The sequence below is a fragment of the Zootermopsis nevadensis genome, unplaced genomic scaffold (genome assembly GCF_977971745.1).
Source record: "Zootermopsis nevadensis isolate Lab colony 2312 unplaced genomic scaffold, Znev_1.0 Znev_ptg000019l, whole genome shotgun sequence".
NCBI classification, from domain to species: Eukaryota; Metazoa; Arthropoda; class Insecta; order Blattodea; family Termopsidae; genus Zootermopsis; species Zootermopsis nevadensis.
Window position 1 is genome coordinate 2,206,600 of NW_028259151.1, and position 8,202 is coordinate 2,214,801.

Genomic DNA, 8,202 nt, shown 5'->3' on the forward strand with positions numbered 1-8,202 from the left:
AATGTGTGAAAAAACGTTTGTTCACCAACGGACAAGGGGACAATATTCGATTATAATGCAGATAAAGTCACCAGACACCAGTCGTTAACTATTTATATTAAGTGTCTGAAAGGTCTGCCAGAACGACGGAAGGACGAAAGGGGTGTTACAGGATTTTACTAACTAACTAACTAACTAACTCACTAACTAATTAACTACCTAACTAAGTAACTAACTAACTAACTAAATGGCTTGCAGAACCCGAAGATTCATCACCGAACTAATGAAAGCCCTCCGCCAGTCCCTGTCCTGAGCCAACAAAATCTAGTTACCTTGAACTCCTATCTCCCATAGATCCCACTTGATATTATCCTCCCATCTACGTCTAGGTCCCCCCAGCAGTCTCTTCCTTTCCGGCTTTCCGACCGATATCCGGTGTTGGAGGATACAGTTTTAATATACGGGATGTCCCAGGAGGAAAGGTCAATATTCCGGGAGGTCATAGTATCGGTCATTCTAAGCAAGAAACGTATATGTACATGTGTCCTATTCCAAACGGTTTCCGAGATAGAGCTATTTCACTGTACGGTAGTTTGGATTTGGCGCCTAATATTGTCCTTCCCTATTGGATGTTATCGCCTGCATAAACGAACGCCAAGATGCACTCAGACGAACAACGCGCCATATCCTCACACGAGTTTCAAAGTGCATTATGTTGACAGCGGAATTTTCGAAAATGTATTATAGTAGGTAAACTGTACCAACTTTGTCACTTGAACAGTATATACTAGTATTAGAAACAGTACGTAATATCTCTTTCTTATCGACAATTTTACAACTCTATAGAAGACAGAGAGGACGCATAAGACATTGTCCCGGCATCCGGCCGGAGGAACTGAGTAAAACTACTCAGGCTTCATCAGTCAGTATCTTGTCGGAATTTGGACTCATTATTTGAGATCATGAATCAAGAGTGTAACTGCTATATTAATCCTCTGAGTGTCTAGATCAGTGAAGAGCATGCTGATTAGGCTTGTCCGGGACAGTGGTTTATCGTCCGTCGATGGATTCGGATCATACATAAAGGACTATTCTAGACGACAAGTTTGAAATGAACAGGCCAGCGAAACCAATTTAAAACACAAAAAGCGTGGAATAAGATAATTTATAAATTGATATTTTAAACAAAATTGGTAAAGTAATGAAATATAGGAATGCTTGACAACATCTTTAAAAAAAAATAATTATGACGTTGAGATTAAGATTTTTCAGAGCCCCTGTTTGTAAGGCGAAAGTAAAATTAGCAAACAGTAATATTAGCCTGTCGTCTGTGAAAAATAACCTGTACTCTTATCATTATCATTTCAACTTCCTGCGCGCTACTTATCTCTTGACACAAGAGGGCCATATATTTTTCTTTCTCTGTCTGGCCTCCAACACGATAAGCTACTTCAGGCAGGAAAACGAGAAGTAACAGTGTTAAAAGTCGTTCATGGATTCCTGCTCGCAAGAGAATCGGTATTCAGTTTCTTCATTTCACATGAACAATACCAGCGGCCAACGCAGAGGCAAAAATCTGAGCACTAAATGTTGCACTTTCTGCTATTAACGTTCTGTAAAAGAAGCATGAAAGCACAAATTTGTCGTAACATAATCACATTAAAATTACTGGTACTTTGCCAGAATTTATAACAATTTAAAAACTGTGAAGCTCCCAGTATTTGTAACTGGAACGTGTCGACATATTTTGTCACAACTCCCCAATATGGTATTGTTTGTCACAAGCACTGCTATAATTATGTCTTCATCACATTTCATACACTCAAACAAAAGCTCTGTTATGAGACTAAATTACCTCGAAGGAGGTGGAGTGCGACCACCCAGGTACCCATGGAAACACCTGTTGACATTTATTTGCAGTGTTTCCCTTAAAAACGCTTGTGCGAAAACAATCGAAATATAATCCAAGAAAAGCTATTCGTTATGCTACTCATACAAATTTGATTTATGAATATTTGTGCAATTTATTCAAAATGTAACAATTTAAAACATTTACAGATGACATAATTTTGAAGCGTCCGCTAAAATTTGACCTTTATGGTAATTGTAATTGACGCTAGTGCAGTCAGAGTTACTTGGACTCAGTGACCTTTGCGTGATCCGAATGTCTGACGTCTGTCTGGCTGTATGATGACGCCACCAAATAGGATTCCCGGGATACCCTACTGACTGGGGATTCTCCATGCATGTGTTTCCGACCCAGTCACTTAAGCGGACACAGACTCAAATACGGGCTTTCACGTGTGTGTATGTAGCTGCTGTCTGATTTTATTTAATTTTCCTAGTACAGGTAACCCTCGATTTGCGCCGGTTCATATTGCGCCGATTCAGAATAACGCCGATTTTGAATCCAGCAAGTAAAAAAGTGAAAAAAATATATTTTACTATTATCTATAACGTTTTACAATGTATCTCGTACTGATTCTTATATTAAATCGTAATTCTTATATCGCTGATTTTGAATAAAAATTATAAATACAGTCATCTCTGCAATTACGTATGTTTCGTTAACGCGAATATGCTCCAATGAGATCGATGAATCGGTAAAAGCTGTTTGTGAATTGCAAACTTTTGCATATGCGAATTTGCTCTTATGCAATTTCATTCCTGGCGCTTTTAAACTTTCAAAGGACTAATTTAATCTCTGTGGAGGTACCGGGGTTATTTTTACTACGCGATTTTCTACAGGTCGGCGTCTTACATGAATGCAACTATCGCATAACAGCAGAGATGACTGTACACATCAATCACATGAAATAATCGCAGTCAATCGCGGGGACCAACGAATTGCCGATTATGTGTATAACATATATTTTTTAAATTTCCTTTATTTTATTTACGTTATTTCAGAGCTTCAAATGTAATGCCATTATATAACTCGTCAATGTTTGGGTGCTGGGAACGCATGTCATTGACTTCCCATTGATTTACATTATAAAAGAGTTTCAATTTACGCCGATTCCGTTTACGACGGTTCGTCCAGGAACGCATCCCGTGTGTAAATCGAGGGCTACCTGTATTGAGTTTCATGAAAATCCGTTCAGGGTTCTAAATTTGCTTCGTGCAAAAAACAAACGCGGCGAAGTTAAAGTCACAAATTTGCGAATTATATTTGCGGACACAGCAAAAGTTTAAATGCTATAAACTTTAGGCGTCATTGCAGCCTATACACTCTTTTAGATTGGACACGTTTCCTGGATCTTATTTTATGAACCAACAGTTTTAATAAATAACGATCTGCCGGGTTTGGAAAGAAAAAAGTAAAAAATAAACGGGTATTGAAGGTGAGCGTGGCGGTGTGGTGGTTGTGCTGATGGTGATGAACCATTGAATAGTTTGTCAGTATTTGTTCTAAGATACACTATCTACTTCTGTTTTCCATTCTAATATTTAATCTCACCTCCCCCTCGCAGTCGAGTTCTAAATTGTTTACCTGTTTCCAAACTCGACTTGCCAACTCACAAACAAGATAATGATAATTTACCACGCTATGTTATGAGCCTTCACGCATTCCCTTACCGGTTCGTTTGTTCTACCAGCCGCTTTTACGACAACTAAAGTTAAGGGAAATACAGGTACAAGTCCTAATTAAGCCAGTACGTTTCTTTCCTAAATTGATGCAGTATTTCGCATTAAGTGGAAATTGTTGATAGACAAATCCCGGCGCATCATATACCAAGGAGTTTGCTGAATATTCGTTTTGGGTGTAAAGTTAAAAAAAAGTCTTAAATGTGTCTACAGGAGGCTCCTTATTGTCCTATAGTGTAGTCTATCTTCACCATCACCACAACGAATTATGACCGGAGATTTAAATTATTTTGCTAGTTAAACTTTTATCATTGCCTTAGTTATTTCACGGATACAGAATTTCCAAATGTTTAACCACGGACATGGATAATATACGTCTCAGGAACAACTTGTTTAACATTTACATTAAAATACTAGGATAATATTAAAATTAGTTTCGAAGAAATAGTATGAGATTATGAACTGGCTTCACATTCAGGTACTTTCATCCTTAAATATGTATACGTTGGTTACTAACTACAAGACAAACGATCAGTCCACATACCACCGTGTGAACCTCAAATGTAAAATTAGCTAAATACAGTAGAACGCCGATTATCCAGGGCTTAATTATCGGTCTCAAATATGTAATCATATTTTCTTAATAACTCGTAAAACAGAATAGGCTAACAGAATAATCAAACAATAATTTCTTGTAAAATTACTTTAAGAGAGAATACTTAGTGTTTTATACACACATGTTTTATAATGTGAATACCTATGTTTACATTTACAAATATGTATAAATTCCTATTGTGCTTATATGGATGAAAGTAATTCTAATAAAATGTAACTGACAAGGATTTGAAGTTTGATGGCTGTCTTCTGGGCCCTGATGATGGAGGCAGCGAGAACCTTTGAAACGTTGGTAAACTGCTACCAGACTACACGGCGTTGCAACCTAGAAGAGAGCCATATTCAAAATAGAATTTGCATTAACTTTTTCCGATTATCTGGGCCTTTGTTTCCTTACTGCTATATCACTCATCCCGCAAAATGAGTTTTTGTAGTTAACTAGGGTGTTAAAAATCGGAGACCTGACGTCAGACAACTGAATTATAAAATTATATGCTCGAGAGAAGAAAATTGAAGGGAACGAATTTAGGAGAGAAGGGAAGACAAGAGAAGAGAGTAATAATAAATTATACAAATTAATTTGAAGGGAATGTAGATTATGTTTGCACATCAGACAAAACGTACTGCACCCGCTGTCAGAGCAAACACATAGGAGTATGTTTACAGATTATTATATTAAAACCAAATGTTTGATATTGTAACAAAAAATTTCAGGAAACAATTTAACTTACACTAAGACGATTTCACTCAAGTCCACCTTGATTTTCTCCTTTAGGCGACCTGACATATAACAGGGGTTACCGAGGTTTACAACAGCGATAGTTCGTGCCAAATAGCCTACCGAAGACACTAATAGACAGTGCCTTCTGTTATCAGGTAACTATTTTTCGTCATTCACGAAGACACAACTTACAAAAACTGTATGCTGGACGCACAAAACAAATCGTTGGGCCGTAAGTTGACAATATTTGTTATTACATTGTTTTGCAATGCGTACGAGGCAACTTGACTGTGAAGGTTAAAAGGAACTTAATTGCATATTAAACGCCCATTGTTTGCTTAAAACGTAGCATAATATTGAAATCTTTGTACACTGGACACTCACAGTTAAGGGAAGTTCCACTCATTCTTGCCAGCTAGCCACCCCTTCAAGTGGACAGTCGTACGGAGATGGGAAACACCTTAATGCAGTCATTATTAGTAATTACGCAATTACAGTTATTTCTGTTCCAGAGTGTGGCAGTAATTTCTGTTGTGTTGCTCCACTGTACATAGTTTCAACTTCTTTCGAAAACACTTACAAATTCGAAACGGTGTAAGATGGGATTTAAACCTCATTAAACGTCAAAGTTATGTTTAAGTCGTGAATAATAAACGACGATGATGTTCAACGATCACAGTAATTCTTAGTATGGACATGCCGTGAAAACAGAGACCAGTCACTGAAGACTTTTCATACGTTCGCTCACGATAAGTCCTCAAAAGTGTAATTCTGGGTTTTGACAGGAAGCAGGAAATTATTTCGTCATTTTATGATTGACTGATTCTTATATTTAACTATGACATTTAAACTAAATATGCTGTATAGAATTACATGGGATAGGAAAACGATTATCAATTTTGAAAAACATAAGCTTTGGAACGATGCTGTAATGATCTATTTTAAAGTTCTATTCCGGAATTCGCTTCAGCACACTGGAACAATTACGGAATCTCACAGTCAGGAGCGAGTAGACCAGCTCATTTTTAATTCAAGTATCTTTCGACTGCAGGTTTCCTCTAACGTGTTTAACTTCATCTTCTTGAATTGGTGACTTAAAAATATTTAGGTAGCGTGAATTATTAAACTGATTGCATAGGAAATAGAGTATCTGAGAAAATCTCCCTAAAACGCTTGAGATTTTAGATTCTTGCGGCCACGAGGATGAAGATGGCTGTCTCCTGTGTAAACTGGTAATACTCAACGACGCTTCAGAGGTGCTTACTACCTGAATCATCAGGTCAATGAATAATCACCAGCAGACTACATGTTACTACAAAGCAAAAGATGGCCTCTTTCCTAAATCAACCAAAGTTTCATAGTAGACCAACTACGCGATCTAAATTATGTTATTTGTCTCTAATTTTAATTTTACTGCGTTAACCTGTTCATGAAAGCAGTAGGCTCCTATGAAACTTCGATCACTCAAAAGACAGTTGAGAACCTGCCTTGAACAGTCTACACAAGGTGAGACCAGGTTTTGAAACAATTGCGCATATTTTGTTCCTCCTGTTCAGGAAAAAGTTTGTTTTATGAAGTACCTGTAACAAAAGATTACACCTGCAGAGCGGGGGGGATCTGTTCAGTTCCTCTTCTGTCACAGATATCACACACACCACATTTTGTTCCCACCACTTTCTATGTCCGTGCGAGATATGTGATTTACGAACTTTAAATTTCTCTCATACAAATGCATGAAGTTGTTTCTTTTTCAAGGACCACTCGGCTAAATTTCGGAAAAGTCTTGTCTTTTACGTCTATAGTTTTGGAGTATTCCACGTAACCGTTACTTTGTAACTAGTGTTGTCGTGAAGCAGGAACGGTCTACTATTTGAACCTTGTTATCTGTTCCGTTCTCGTTCTCAGTAGTCGTTCTGGATTTCCAGTATCTCTCATTATCGTGCAGTAGTACCTTACAGCATGAAATCAATTACAGAAGCTTTGTGCTACCACCCCACCCACCGCTCAATCACAATTAATTATTTTCGGTTTACCACGAAGGCTTAAATATGTAAAGCAAAAGTAGTATTAAGCTAGTATGCGTTACTACTCTTAAAGTAGTACTAAGCGCGAATGCGACACCCCTCCACACCGACCCGATGACTGGATAAAGTTCCAACTAAGCAGTTTCAGTAAAGCCCCTACAAACCGTTCCGCTGTTTTAAAAAAGTTCTGCTCACCTAACATTTGCATTGCGTTGGCACCTTTATGAACTGGTATTAAATTAGTGTTAAATTTGTTGTTGTTTTTTTCCCTCTGGTGTCCTTGTCAAACACTTGTTTCATTATTTTACTAGAATGGATTTACTTAAACGGAAGAAAAGTGAAACGAGGAATTATTTTATTCCAGATGATGCAGGTTTTGTGAAGTTATACAAATTTTAGCTCAAACGTGAATAAACGTTTACGAATCAGACATCCAACATCTTCATCAGCATGAAAAATGTACACATCTCATATTTGCTAAACTGATGCAAGTATCAGATTACTTTAAAGTGTTTAAGTTTATTTGCAAACAGAAATGAAATAAAGGAAAAAAAATCATCTGCTATGTCGGTCTGTATGCCTAAAAACATGCGTGACGCGAAGTTCGAATAACCCTGTGCGGCAGATGTAAGAAGATAGATAATGTATTTACTTCTGGACCATCCGAGTTACTTTTAGCAGATATGAGCAAACCTGTTCCAAAATAACGGTTAAAAATAACAGGTATTTTGTAGAAACCGAGACAGATTGTTACTGTTGCCATGACAGCTAACAATTCTGTCTTTGAGTATTTGATATAGTTCTGTCTCACAGGCTTTCTACAGAATGAATGTTCCTGATTGAATGTTTCATAGGTTATAATGGCTCTGTTACACGGGACACGTAACTTCGAATGAGATAGAATGATCGAGCCAGCAAACACTATAGTCTGTGAGCAATTGGATAGCCCAAGAATATTATTTATTACTCCAAATTAACACAAACTTATTTAAAAGAGTTTCACTCTATTTACGAAAGACGTGTTTCGGCTCTGTTGGGCCATCATCAGTGTCCCCAGCAAAAGTTTACTACACACACACACACACACACGAAATGTAACAAAGTTCGTTGCTGGATTATGTTTTTTTTGATAGCACATATCTGTTTTTGTTTTTTGGGGGGGATTTTTTAACCATATTCTTTCGGACTCCAATGTGTTCATTTCGAAATTCTCAGTTTCGCTCTGCGAATAATATCTTTGAAAACTACCTTTTAAGCCCGATTTCAAATGATACA